This window comes from Orcinus orca, chromosome 17 (assembly GCF_937001465.1).
Source record: "Orcinus orca chromosome 17, mOrcOrc1.1, whole genome shotgun sequence".
Classification (NCBI taxonomy): domain Eukaryota; kingdom Metazoa; phylum Chordata; class Mammalia; order Artiodactyla; family Delphinidae; genus Orcinus; species Orcinus orca.
The window spans coordinates 66,287,748-66,303,476 of record NC_064575.1 but is presented as its reverse complement, the minus strand read 5'-3'; positions in this window follow the sequence as shown (position 1 = coordinate 66,303,476).

Sequence of the window (15,729 nt, the reverse complement as noted above, 5' to 3'; positions counted from 1 at the left end):
CCGTGGATGACTGGGGCTGGGCTACTGCTTGAGTCCAGCTCAAACGCTCCATGCATATTTCCATTGAAATGGCACCTAGGGACAGAGAGAGTGTGTGTGAGAAGGACAATCTAACGGAACGAGCCATTGCTGTAAATCTGCTATTACAGCCTACTTAAACCAGACTTTACAAACAAGCAGCCAGACACAGGTACAGTTTTGAATTAGTGCCAATCTTTAAACTTGGAAGATTTCCCTTAATGATTTGTAGCCCAAGCCTGAATTGAAAAGCCAGCCTTGAGAACACTGAGCCATCCTTGTGGCAGTAATTGACGGGGGCCAAGGAGTGGCTCCTCTCCTTCAGAAGGACAGGGCACGCACTCACTCTCCAGGTCACCAGGGTGCCGCTCTTCCCCATTGTTATGGACTGACTTTTGTCTCCCTCAAATATTGAAGCCCTAACCCCCAATGTGACTATATTTAGAGATAGGCTGCTTAAAGAAATAATTAAGGTTAAATAAGATCTTAAGGGTGGAGCCCTAATCCATTAGGACCGGTGTCCTTCCAAGAAGAGGAGGAGACACCAGGGATGCACGCACTCAGAGGAAAGGCCATGTGAGGACACAGCAAGAGCACAGACGTCTGCAAGTCAAGGAGAGAAGCCTCAGGGGAAAACACATTTGCTGACACCTTGATGTTGGACTTTCTGCCTCCAGAACTGTGAGAAACAAATTTCTGTCATTTAAGCTGCCCAGTCTGGGGTATTTTGTTATGGCAGCCCAAGTCGGTCAAGACAACCATTGTACCATCCACACAGTCCATCACCGTGCCTGTGATTTACAGTTTTCCCGCACACCCCGATCATCTCACTCACTCCCTCTCTGGGTCCAGGAGGAATTTCAGTCTGTTACAGATGATACAATCACTTTGGCCAACAAGAAGATGCAGATGGCTCTGCAGTTACAAAAAACGGTGACTTTGGGAGAAGATATTAAAGTAGGTAAAAGGAAAACCAGGTTAAATATTCAAGTAAAAACAGTTTCTGCAAAGGCAAATTTTCCTCACACAGAACAAACCACCCACCATGGACAAAATTTTAACAGAGTTTGTAAAACTGTATGTCGTGTAAGTCTAAGAAGAATATGGCAGAGTTAACATCATTGATTTTGAAACAAAAAGTGGAGGAACTTCTGAGTTCATATCTTGTCTGTGCCACCTTCTAATTATGTGCTCTTGATCTCCATTTCTCCAACTTAAAAAAAAAAAAAAAAAAGACAGTGATACAGGGATGTATATAATCTATATAAGGACCTAGCAAGGGCCTGGAACATATAAGATCAAAGTAATTGGAGCTAGTCATTCTGTTAGGATGCTTTCAATTACAAATAACAGAAATTTCAGCTCAAGGTAGTCTGAATAATAAGGAATTGAATTGGCTCAAACACTGGAAATCCAGAATTGGCGTAAGTTGCAAGGTTGACTTAATCCAGTAGCTCCAACTGGCTTTGTTTCTCTGTAGTTATCTTAATTCTGTCTCTTATCATGTGTCAACTTGATCCTCAAGATGGCTGTCGCAGATCCGGGTTCCAAACTGTCCAGAATAAAATATATATTTTTTCCTATGACCTTTTCCATAAGCACCCACAAAGTTTTCTTCATGCCCAGGTGAGTCAAATGCCTGTGCCATTTCCTTGTTGCTAGAGGAATGTCATGATCTGATTGGCTTAGCCCTGGGTTCCTGAACCCATCATTAGTAAAGAGAATGGTGCTATGAGTAGCTTGAAATAATTAAACATCGCTAGTAGAGTTCTGATCAGTTGAGTTCCTCTGAGGCACCTGGGCTACTTAGTGGAGGTGACAGATGCCTTAACAAAGTCTGGGTCCTGCTATGAGGGAAATGGATAATAGAAGCTGTGTAGGTGACCAGCAATGACCACTATGTTAGTATTTTCTTAGTGAAAGAAAGAGAATTTATAATCTGTGGCACTGAGGTCTTGCTTAGACCTTTTTATGTGCTAAGTGGAATAATATAGCAATATAATATTATGTAATTAATATAACTTAACCTTCACATCAGTACTGTGAGGTGGACGTGTTGACGCCCATTTTGAATGTAAAGAACTGTCAGAGAGAGGAGGGTCCTGGGTCACAAATCTAAAAAGCCACAAGAGTCAGAGTCACAGCTCTGAGACATTTTTCCTTTTCTGTACAATGAGAATAGCAGTAGCACTTATCTCATAGGGTTTTGTGAGAATTAAATAAGTTAATATATGCGACGTGCTTGGAGGCATGTCTGGCACATAGTAAGGAAGCAGTAACATCTAGCATTGTCATAACTTCATTTCATGGGATCTGAGTCCATCAGTGGTAAGAAACTCCATTATTTTGGGGGAAGAGAGACAGGGAGAAAGAAAGAAAAGGAAGGAAGGAGGGAGGGAGGGAGGAAGAAAGAAAAGGAGAGAAGAAGGAAAGAAGACTATTAATTAAACTATAACCTAAGGTATTCTTATCACTTAACGTTTTATATTCATTGGAAGAATACTTTTGGCTTAATGAAACATAGATTTTTAAATTCTAAATCACCTTTGTGTATACATTAAAAGGAAATGTAAGTGAAATAAACTGGCTAAGGTATTTCTAAAACTGCTTCAAAATTCAGAGTTTTAATCTTCATCACTTCTCCACTGAGTCACCAGTAGCCAAGTTTTTCACACGATATCATCCTCAGTGCCGTGAAGAGTGCTGGAGATGAAACACTTCTAAAGTAACCTGTAAAATTTTAAAAAAGCCTTTACTGAGGGTCTCCTTAACATGGTTTTGTAACTATGTAGAGCTAGTCTTCATAGACTTTGGCTCTATAAATATTGCTGATACTCTGAACAAAAATTGGTTTCTAGAGGTTGAAAGAGTACTCTTCTCCTTTCTTCAGGATTTCCTTCCAACCTGCTGACACTCATTTATCACATTTTGATGTTGACACTTTGAATGCATGTACAGGTAATGCCAACCACTTCACAACTGCTGCCTTCCTAAGAGAGATTATAAAATTCCATCAGGTGAAAAATGCATCCCAGTTTCAGAGTTCGTAAAATATGAAAGATGTAGATCTTGCAGCTGATGAAACAAAGTACTCTTATCATTAGTTTTATTCTTATTCTTAGCTGTTTGTCTCCAAAGGTCATAGGCCTTACAGTATTGTACTAAAACCAAAATCAGATGTCAAATAGCAACGAAGTATTAATCAAATAGAGAAAAGCTAAACACAATTTGAGTCACACTTAGCTCTTACTGAGAAAATTAAAAAGTCAAAGGACAGAGACCCCAAAAAAAGTTCAGTTGGAGAAGTAGCTTATTTTATTGGTTAGGGATAATAAGCACAGAGATTAATTCTGGCAAGCCATCCTAAGACACCTTTTTCTTTTTCTTTTTGGAATAGTGAAAAGGATCAGAAACTTGAAGTGCAGAAGCACTGAAATGTCCATTCTAAGTCCAATCCCTGCAAGAACCCTCATATCTGTATTTTTAACAAGCTCCTCAGGAGATACTGAGGCTCAACCTATGTAGGGTGAATGGACCACCAGGGGCCAGTACTCAACTAAGCAACTTTGGTGAGCTGCGACAGAAGCCACTAGAAAGGACAACTCAGTGAGAAGGGCTTTTTCCTCAATGCTCAGGTTCATGGAGAGTTGATGGAGAAGGAAAGACATTGCTTCTCACGTCTACTGTTTAAAACCTGCTCTGTAAAACAACAACAACAACGAAAAAAAACACCTCTCTGACTTCCTGTTAGTTATTTTAATGAAAAGATTTAAGATTTCTTCTTTGGATGAAAAATTGAGCTAGTTCAAGCTTTAAAGTTCACAGGGTGGGATGGTGCCACTGTCTCACAGATACAACCACCAACATCTCAAGATGCACGAGGATAGACAGGTCTCTTAAATGCCACATCTGTTAATAGCTTTGCAGAGTTCAAAAACATCCCTGTAGTTCTCTAAAAGTCTTATAATTAGCTATGTCAGCCAAGAAGATTTAGAGAAATAGAACATATCCTACCAAGACTTGCTGCAAGAGTAGAACGTTTCTTCTTCTAATGATAAGATGTCCCTTCAAGAGATATTTCACAAACCTCAAGGTCATGTTTATCAGTTTCTGCTGCGTTTCATTAATTTAGTTCATCAATCAGTCAGTCAACCTGTCAACAAACATCTTTAAATTCCTAGTCTTAGCCAGGCACTGTAATAGATGCTGCCAAATAGAAAAATGACTAAGACTTGACCCTTCTTCCTTAAGAGATCAGAGTCTAGTGGAGACCGATAAATAAGATAATGATTTTAAAAGAGTGTGATGTGTAGTTTGCTAGAAAGCAGCAGAAGAGGAAAAGAAGTAACTGACGCCAAACTTATAGGTCTGTCTTGGAGAAGAGAATACTCCCTATGGTTAACTATAGCCTGGTTCTTCCTGGAAGCGCCCAGTCCATGTTTCCCGTCTTTCTTAGGTAATCAGTATACAAGACAAGTGGCATGATGACTATTTGCAGAAAGCTTTGCAATTTTCTTCACTCCTCTTGGTGAGTAACTCTATTTCTCAGAATTCACTGTAGTTTAAATTTTTGGAGCACCAAGAACAGGAGAGGGAACCAATTTCATATCTGATTACCTTTGGGTTTTTGGCCATCCCTATTTCAGTAAATACAGAAAAGTAGACTTTCTCCTCCTCTTGAGACACTTATTTAACCAGAAATGTTTGGAACTTTTTGTTACCTGGATGTTTTGATAAGAATCACTGGGATGAACTTTATTAGCATAGCTGGCATGATATTAATGGAATACCATTTAAAAACCAAAGGACTCTGGATGAAAAGGATACAGAGACTGTTTTGTACTATTTTATTTTGTAACTGTTTAAAGTCTTAAATTATTTCAAAGTGAAAAGTTTAAAAAGTTACAAAGAAAAGAAAAAAGAATAGAGCAGGATTTCACTGGGATGGCAAAGGCAAGAGAAGGTATAGTAAGAGAAGAAATTCAAGGCACAGGTACAGAGACATAAACTGACATGGTGTATCCAGGTGACTGCAAGCAGTTTGAAAGGCTGGAATATGAGATATTGAAGGCAGAGTAGATAGGGAAGAACATGGAACATAGGGAAGAACAGGGACAAGATCATAGAGGAACTTATATACGATGCTAAGGGGGTTTTTTTTGTTGTTGTTGTTTTCATGGTCAAGTTACCTCCAAGTAAATAGTCTTTTTATTTTTTTAACACCTTTATTGGAGTATAATTGCTTTGCAATGGTGTGTTAGTTTCTGCTTAATAACAAAGTGAATCAGCTATACATATACATATACATATATCCCCATATCCCCTCCCCCTTGCGTCTCCCTCCCACCCTCCCTATCCTACCCCTCTAGGTGGTCACAAAGCACCGAGCTGATCTCCCCGTGCTATGTGGCTGCTTCCCTCTAGCTATCTATTTTACGTTTGTTAGTGTATGTATGTCCATGCCACTCTCTCACTTTGCCCCAGATTAACCTTCCCCGTCCCCATGTCTTCAAGTCCATTCTATACGTCTGCGTATTTATTCCTGCCCTGCCCCTAGGTTCCTCAGAAACTTTTTTTTTTTTGCATTCCATATATATGTGTTAGCATACGACATTTGTACTTCTCTTTCTGACTCACTTCACTCTGTATGACAGTCTCTAGGTCCATCCACCTCACTACAAATAACTCAATTTCGTTTCTTTTTATGGCTGAGTAATATTCCATTGTATATATGTGCCACATCTTCTTTATCCATTCATCTGTCGATGGACACTTAGGTTGCTTCCATGTCCTGTCTATTATAAATAGAGTTGCAATGAATATTTTGGTACATGACTCTTTTTGAATTATGGTTTTCTCAGGGTATATGCCCAGTAGTGGGATTGCTGGGTCGTATGGTAGTTCTATTTTTCGTTTTTTAAGGAACTTCCATACTGTTCTCCATAGTGGCTGTATCAATTTACATTCCCACCAGCAGTGCAAGAGGGTTCCCTTTTCTCCACACCCTCTCCAGCATTTATTGTTTGTACATTTTTTGATGATGGCCAGTCTCACTGGTGTGAGGTGATACTTCATTGTAGTTTTCATTTGCATTTCTCTAATGATTAGTGATGTTGAGCATCCTTTCATGTGTTTGTTGTCTATCTGTATATCTTCTTTGGAGAAATGTCTATTTAGGTCTCCTGCCCTTTTTTGGATTGGGTTGTTTTTTTTTTTGATACTGTGCTGCATGAACTGCATGTATGTTTTGGAGATTAATCCTTTGTCAGTTGCTTCATTTGCAAATATTTTCTCCCATTCTGAAGGTTGTCTATTCGTCTTGTTTATGGTTTCCTTTGCTGTGCAAAAGCTTTTAAGTTTCATTAGGTCCCATTTGTTTATTTTTGTTTTTATTTCCAGTTCTCTAGGAGGTGGGTCAAAAAGGATCTTGCTGTGATTTATGTCATAAAGTGTTCTGCCTATGTTTTCCTCTAAGAGTTTGATAGTGTCTGGCCTTACATTTAGATCTTTAATCCATTTTGAGTTTATTTTTGTGATGGTGTTAGGGAGTGTTCTAATTTCATTCTTTTACACGTAGCTGTCCAGTTTTCCCAGCACCACTTATTGAAGAGGCTGTCTTTTCTCTACTGTATATTCTTGCCTACTTTATCAAAGGTAAGGTGACCATATATGTGTGGGTTTATCTCTGGGCTTTCTATCCTGTTCTATTGATCTATATTTCTGTTTTTGTGCCAGGACCATACTGTCTTGATTACTGTAGCTTTGTAGTATAGTCTGACGTCAGGAGGCCTGATTCCTCCAGCTCCATTTTTCTTTCTCAAGATTGCTTTGGCTATTCGGGGTCTTTTGTGTTTCCACACAAATTGTGAAATTTTTTGTTCTTATTCTGTAAAAAATGCCATTGGTAGTTTGATACGGATTGCATGGAATCTGTGGATTGCTTTGGATAGTATAGCCATTTTCACAATGTTATTCTTCCAATCCAAGGACATGGTATATCTCTTCATGTGTTTGTATCATCTTTAATTTCTTTCATGAGTGTCTTACAGTTTTCTGCATACATGTCTTTTGTCCTCTTTAGCAGGTTTATGCTTAGGTGTTTTATTCTTTTTGTTGCAATAGTAAATAGGAGTGTTTTCTTAATTTCATTTTCAGATTTTTCATCATTAGTGTATAGGAATGCAAGAGATTTCTGTGCATTAATTTTGTATCCTGCTACTTTACCAAATTCATTTGATTAGTTCTAGTAGTTTTCTGATATCATCTTTAGGATTCTCTACGTATAGTATCATGTCAACTGCAAACAGTGACAGTTTTACTTCTTTTCCGATTTGGATTCCTTTTATCTCTTTTTTTCTTCTCTGATTGCTGTGGCTAAAACTTCCAAAACTATGTTGAATAATAGTGGCAAGAGTGGACAACTTGACTTGGTCCTGTTCTTAGAGGAAATGGTTTCAGTTTTTGACCATTGAGAACAATCTTGGCTGTGGGTTTGTCATATATGGCCTTTATTATGTTGAGGGAAGTTCCCTCTATGCCTACTTTCTGGACAGTTTTTTATCATAAATGGGTGTTGAATTTTGTCGAAAGCTTTTTCTGCATCTTTTGAGACGATCATATGGTTTTTCTCCTTCAGTTTGTTAATATGGTTTATCATACTGATTGATTTGCGTATATTGAAGAATTCTTGCATTCCTGGAATAAACCCCACTTGATCATGGCGTATGATCCTTTTAACGTGCTGTTGGATTCTGTTTGCTAGTATCTTGTTGAGAATTTTTGCATCTATGTTCATTATTGATATTGGCCTATAGTTTTCTTTCTTTGTGACATCTTTGTCTGTTTTGGTATCAGGGTGATGGTTGCCTCACAGAATGAGTTTGGGAGTGTTCCTCCCTTTGCTATATTTCGGAAGAGTTTGAGAAGGATAGGTGTTAGCTCTTCTTAAATGTTTGATAGAATTCGCCTGTGAAGTCATCTGGTCCTGAGCTTTTGTGTGTTGGAAGATTTTTAATCACAGTTTCAATTTCAGTGCTTGTGATTGGTCTGTTCATATTTTCTATTTCTTCCTGGTTCAGCCTTGAAAGGTTATGCTTTTCTAAGACTTTGTCCATTTCTTCCAGGTTGTCCATTTTATTGGCATATAGTTGCTTGTAGTAATCTCTCATGGTCCTTTGTATTTCTGCAGTGTCAGTTTTTACTTCTCCCTTTTCATTTCTAATTCTATTGATTTGAGTCTTCTCCCTTTTTTTCTTGATGAGTCTGGCTAATGGTTTATCAACTTTATCTTCTCAAAGAACCAGCTTTTAGTTTTATTGATCTTTCCTATCGTTTCCTTCATTTCATTGATTTCTGATCTGATCTTTATGATTTCTTTCCTTCTGCTAACTTTGGGGTTTTTTTGTACTTCTTTCTGTTATTGCTTTAGGTGTAAGGTTAGGTTGTTTATTTGAGGTGTTTCTTGTTTCTTGAGGTAGAATTGTATTGCTATAAACTTCCCTCTTAGAACTGCTTTTGCTGCATCCCATAGGTTTTGGGTCGTCGTGTTTTCAATGTCATTTGTTTCTATGTATTTTTTGATTTCCTCTTTGATTTATTCAGTGATCTCTTGGTTATTTAGTAGTGTACTTTTTTAGCCTCCATGTGTTTGTATTTTTGATGCTAAGGTTTTTGACTTGCTTTTTGTGTAGGATTCCCAACCTGACTGAAGGGTGTGGAATAGGAAAGTGATTTGATTATGTCTGCATTTTGAGAAGAGCAGGGTGTCAGTATGGAGAATGAATTGGAGGAAGGTGAAGCCAAGGATGAGGAAACCCATAAGAAGGCTATCTAAATATTCCAATAAAATATTATGTGGAAATGGAAAATCATAAGACCACCCACATTTTGATTCCCATTTGATTAAAATTGCAGTTGAAACCATAGAGCACATCTCACAATGGCATTTTATGAGAGTTCTCAAGAGGAAGGAACGTTTTGGCATAAGAACCCTTGAGATGGCAAAGCACTGGACTAGACATCATCATTTGTTATAAAAATATGGAGGAAAGTTGAAAAATATTTGCAAACCCACTACCACAAAAACATGATAAATACAAAGAATTAGTCACTGTTGTAAACAAAATTAAACCTCTAGTATTCCATATATTGTTACCATAATATTAAGATTCTGGCCATTTTGCTAGAAGGGGGGATAAGAATTTCCTGTAATACTTTGCTTTCTAAGCACTAGGATTTGTAGCTTTCTCCCATGGAATCTAATCCTTAATCTCCAGGTTACTGCAAGCTTGTTTTGCATGTTTGTGGTTAGATGTATTCTACTCACTGTATGTTTGCTATAGGATTTTGCACTTGCTAGATTATGTTAGTTGTAGAAAATTGAGTTTACTCACTGAAATTTTAATATACATTGACTTCTTTCTGGAGCTCCTCCACTTACATAAGAGGCATGAATTTGAAAATGTTGATCCTTGTTGTTGCCTTTTTCCCTACAGACATAATTGTTTTCAAAAAAAAAAAACTAATGCATAATTCCAAGTGATTCATTCTAAACAAAGAAGTCTATTTATTCCACAATGACAAGGATCATAACCTAGAACACAGATGGTAATGGAGAGGAACAGATGCAGTTAAGTGATGTTACAGAGGCAACTAAGTGGGTCTTACTCATTTATAGGCTATGAATGATGAGAGAGAGTGGAGGATACTGCCCAGATATCTGTTTCAAGTGATGAGGAATATAGTGGTGTCATTAACCAAAATACAGGAGAAAGAGAAACTTCAAAAGATAACACATATGGTTCAAGGCATATCAAACTGAATATGCCTTTAGTCACTACCATTTAAGGGGATGCTAAACAGGTAGTTGAAAGTATGGACCTGAGCTCAGCAGGGAGACTGGGGTTGGCAATGAAGATTTGAAGATTGTCAATGAATCCGTGATAGCCATAGCTATCAATACCCACTGAGGGTATTGATATTGTGACATCAATACCCACTGAGGTAATAATCCTTCACATTTGTATGGCATGTGGTGATTTTCTAAGCACACTTACTGTATAATATCTCATCTGATGTAGGTAGTTCAAAAGCAGTTGTTCCCATTTTACAGATGAATACACTAAGGACAAACAGGTTAAAACTTGCCCAGATTCACAAGTCCACCCCAGAATTCAGATGCTCCGACTCCAATCCTAGTTTTCTTTCTGTTGTTCCTTGTTGACTCATAATGAAACCATTGTGTGCAAATCCATGGGAAACGCCTTGGGGCTAAATACTGTGCTCTCCAACTTAGGTAAATGTAATCGCTCAGAAACAAATTTCAAATTCTCCATTGCACTAAAATCACAGCCACTTAAACACATACAAACTTCCCACATGCTTCATTCCGAAAGGACTGTAGGTAATTACGCTCCTCCCACAGTTGACATCTGCCTCCTTCACGTTGTATGTTAGAAATCTCCCACCTCCTGTCACAGGGAAAAAAGAGTTTCCCAATTAACCAAGTGTTATGTTGCCCTCTACTTGCTCTCCTATGGCAAGAAGAATTCAGTTGTCCTGTGCCATGTACCTGATTCATAAACATGCAGAGAGAACAGAATGGGTAGACGGTCAGATCCCACGTACCATCCTTCTGGACTATTCATGGAGGTTTGACAGGGATCTTAGGTGGGCACAAAATCACAGAAGAGCAATGTTATCGACGGTACCATTGGGGTTTAGGATCCAAGTGACTCAGATCAGAATATTCTCTAACCTGAAATATATCTCACAAGAAACCGGTTACAACTCTTAAGGAAGAGCTAATTTATTTTCCAGAGGGAAAGAGTTTTGGATATTTGAGGTGAAATGGTATTGAATGGGATGAATAGGATTTCAGAAGAAAATTTTAAAAGAATATGGCCTATTTAAAGGCAAAAAGCAAGAACAATTTGTGGAGTAGGAAGAAGTAGTGAAGGAGCCTGGAGAAGGAAACAAAAGCAATACTGCCCCCAAAATCCCCAGTAGTCTTGGAAGTAGTGTGTGCTCAACCATGAAAAATTACATCTACTTTCAAAGGTGCAAAATGGACATTTTTCAAGTAGAGCCACAATGGTGGCTATTGAAATGCAGTAAAATGATTGAGAAATCAAAAGCTATAAAGCCATCTCAGCAACTGAAATAAAGCTCCAGACATGACACTACTCTCACATCACACATAAATGTCAGACACCATATATTTTATACCCAAATATGCCGTTAAATTTAACGGGAATTTTACATGTACAAAGACTCTGGCATTTGGATACATGAAAGGAAGATTTGAATTGCTAATATCAAAAATGGATCAGAAGGGCCCCTACAACCTTGGAAAGGTAGGATTTAGGATTTGAGCCATTTTTTCTTGATAGAGGTGGAGTGCTATTGGTTTATTAGGATATTCTCAATTGGACTTTATGTCCCTTTAATGCAGACACTGACAAAACAGCTCATATAGGTGGGTCCCTAAAACATCTGGGAATTAATGAAGAGAATAAAATCAAAGGTGGTGACAAAAAATAAAATACTGTGTAGGGAAGAGTAGTACATTTTGAAGGGGAGTCAGAAAAAGGACTTAAGTAGGGAACATAAAGAATTGGACAGTCTTTTTGGGGTGATCTGGTAAATTTTATCCTTGATTAGACATTTGATGGTATTAAAGAAGAAACAGTATCTCTTTCAAAACACAAAAATAAGTGTAAGCATATTCTAGTAGTGTCATTAGGAACAGACTTTTTAAAAATGCTTTTCACTATAGCTGCATTTTACAAATGAGGATGTTTGTTTCTATGATGGGAAAATGACTTAATTTAAATATACATGATTACTTTCTAAGTAAAATCTTAAACTTCAAGCATCATCAGCTTTTATAATAATGGAATGGCCCACAACTTCAGCCTACACAACTTCCACAGTGCAGAAAAGAACTGAAGATCTAGCTTCCAATGCCTATTACCAGCTATAGAATTTGGACTAATCATTTTCAGTCTCTAAGCTTCTGTTTCCTAATAGGTAAAATCAGGACAGTGATGGTTACCCACTCACTTCACAGAGTTAGGAAGAACAGATGATAAGCTGTATTTCCAACTACAATGACATCTACAGAGTGTTAGTTGTGGTATAAACAATGCTAAAATGCACATTAGCTCAATTTCATCTAAAAGAGTCAGTTTATAAAAATTTTTATCTCATTTTATTTTTATAATATATTCTTATTTAAAATAAAAATGTAAAACTACAAAACATATATAGAAGGGAATAAAAGTCAACCATAAATGTTGCCATCCAAAAAAAAAGAAAAAAACTACTCTTCATGTATTCAATACCTATATATATTTCGTGATTATCTATGAATGTTGTGTCTGTCAGAGACTTGGTAGAAAATTGAATTCAAATAAAGATGGTTCAAATAAAGAGACTTAATGAAGGGACTGCTTTCAGAAGTGTGGGCAGGGGTGGTGAGAGGACCTCTCACAAGGGATGGTGAGACACACAGGAAATAGTAAAAGTGGAAAGGTGTCACAACCCCTTAGCCAAAGACCAAGGGAGGAGAATACAGTTACTTGGCAGGAGCTGTAGTCATAGAGAGTCATAGATTTGGTGCCAAAGGGGAAAAATCAAACACCAGACCACTTTCTTCTCCAACCATCCAGTCTTAAGCTAGTAACTTCCATTGGCCACAACCAATTGGAAGACCACTGATGAAGAAACATCCGAAATACAGTTTATAGGAGTCAGCCCTTCAGGGCACACAGCAAGGCAGACAAGAATGGAAAATGGATCTGATGGGAGGCAGGCAATTAAAGATCAACTAGCATGTATATTAAAATGGGAAATATAATATACTGACAGCTTTGCATATTACACTTTCAGTTAACATTACATCAATGACCATTTTTCTATGTTATTAAAAGTTTTCCTGTGGCATAATTTTTTATGACCTTGTAGCATTTTGTCAACAGGATATGTTATAATTTACTTGAAGCATATAAATTATTTATTTTTTTCTCCTCCAAATATTCTCCTTTTTCAAAATTTTTGTACTTATCTCATAACTTCCTAGAGTTACTAGATCACAAGATCTGAACACAGTTTAAAATCCTTAGTACATATACCAAATTCTCCTCCTAACGGTACATGAGAGTGCCCATTTCAGTACAGACTCACCAATACCAGGCATTTTTATATTTTTAATTTTGCCGTTTCAGTTGGTGAAAAACTTGATCTTATTTTAATTTGCATTTTTTTTATTACTGATAATATTAAACGTGTTTTCAGTTTCACTGTCTATTTCTTCTCTAGGGAATTGAGTTCCTGTCTTTTCCTGGTTCTTCTTTTACACAAGGAATCATTTGAAATAAGTTGTTCTGGTGTCAATTTATTCCCTAGGTGTTTTAGGTATAAATGTCTTGCTGCCACAAATTATTTTCTACCATTATATTTTTTAGTGTTCAAAGCATAAATTTGTAGGTGACTTCCAATTTTTAGAATTCCTTATTGTTTTGTAATCATTAAATCATAATTTGGCTATTATAATCCACCATTGACATCTGAAATGAGATATTTTAAATTTAGGAAGACAGACAGAAATACAGAATGATGATGGGAAGGTGATTTGCTGAAACCATCTAAATTATACTTTTAAGTAATCTACTCTTCAGGTAAACAAAGAAAGAAACTAAGATCCTACGGCGGATTGGAAAAACATGGCCACAGTATTTTCCAACTGCTCCCATCTAAAGGTGGAGTATATTTCCCCACCCCTTAACTATGGGCTGGCCTTGTGCCCTGCTTTGACCAGTAAATAGAATGTGACAGAAGTGATGTTACGGGAATTCTAGAACTAAGAGTTTAGGAGACTTTGAAGCTTCTGCCTTTGCCTGTTGGGACACTGCCCTGACCAGCCATGGAAGGATGCCTAGCAAAGGCTAAGGCTCCTCATGTGGAGGAGAACTGGGTGCCTCTGTCTGCAGCCAACACCAACAGCCAGAAATGTGAGTGAGGCCATATTGGACCTTCCAGGCCATCCAACCGTGCAGTTGAATGCAGCCACATGAGCACGCTCAGGCAAAACCAGCAGTGCAACCCACAGAACTGTGAGAAAAAAGAAGTCATTTTTGTTTGAGCCACTCGATTTTGGAGGGGACTGTTTCTCGGCAGTCATTAACAGATATAGATCTCCTAAGAGGACGCATCTCTGAGTCACTGATGAATTTCAGTTTTATCCTGCAATACAGATACCGGAAGCAATAGATCATGAAAGTTTTCTCCAGAAGTAAATGAAGAAACTGAATGTGAAAGAAGCAGATAGAAATCAAGACGTGTTAGTGTCTGAGAGGAAGAGGTGATTAGAAACTTTACTATATGTGTAAACCACACCACAACTAAAGAGCAAACCCACTTCCAGGGCATGTGTGAGCTTCTTGGGGTCCCAGGGGCAACCCTGGGCAACTCTCTGATTCTTTTTAAAGAGGAATCTGAAATGTAGATGGGGTTATAGCTATTCTTTATAGTTTTCTATTACTGTGTGTATTTTCTTGTGTGTTCTTTAATAATGCATTCATATTGCTCTGTAATAAAATAAAAAGGTAAAAAACACTCAAACAGTATACAAAACTATGAAAGTATTCTATGGCTAATTCCCTGAGCCAAGAAAGTAGCAAAATGGTTAACAAGAAAGGGAGAATTCAAGAGATATTTGGGAAGAAATTTATACATATCTTAGAGATGGAATAGAAGGTCAGAGTTGAAGAGGAGAGAGAGGAGGAACCAAGGGCAGTTAATAAGAAGATAGTGTCATTCATTGAAATGGGGATGACCATGAGTAGGGAAGCAATTGAGAAGATAAAAATAATAATTAAATGCCCAAATGCTGCATGTGGAGAACAGATGAGGTGGGAGAGAATGGCATCACAGTATGATTCACCTTCCAATTATGTAAAGCCATGATCATCCTTATTTTAAAGTAATCGCCCCATTTGCTCACTTTTAAGAAGTCTATTTGGATCTAAAGCCCTTTCTTGCTTTTATTTTGCCTGACATTAGATTTTGCTAGTGAAACACTCCTCCTACAACACTACAGGCAGGCTCTGAGGAGTTGACTCCTAGGACCCCTGATGGAAACACTACAGGGAATGAAAACTGGGTTCAAGTCTGGCTGGCTGCAGTGCCTTCCATTAATAGGTAGAAATGTAATATTCATTAAAAAGAATTCAGACTTCAATCGTTCTAACGATCATGAAACTTCTTTCATTAATGCATAAGAGAACAAAAAGATTGATTTTCATTAGGAATGACTTTCAGCATTTCTTTTTACTTCTTATATAAAAAATAAATCTGTTCAAAGTCTTATAAGGTCCAAGCTATTTCTGATCTGCTCAGAAACAGTACTTAAGTTTTTATAGAGTTGCTCTCTGCTTCACCATTGTAGTCAATTTGGAATACTCCATTATTTGGTAAAATTAGTCACCTAAAATTGCTTTCAATTAAGAAGCCCCTCACTTCTCTCCCTCAGATCAATAAATTTTTTTTTTTTTGCGGTGTGCGGGCCTCTCACTGTTGTGGCCTCTCCCGCTGCGGAGCACAGGCTCCGGATGCGCAGGCTCAGCGGCCATGGCTGACGGGCCCAGCCGCCCCGCGGCATGTGGGATCTTCCCAGACCGGAGCACGAACCCGCGTCCCCTGCATCGGCAG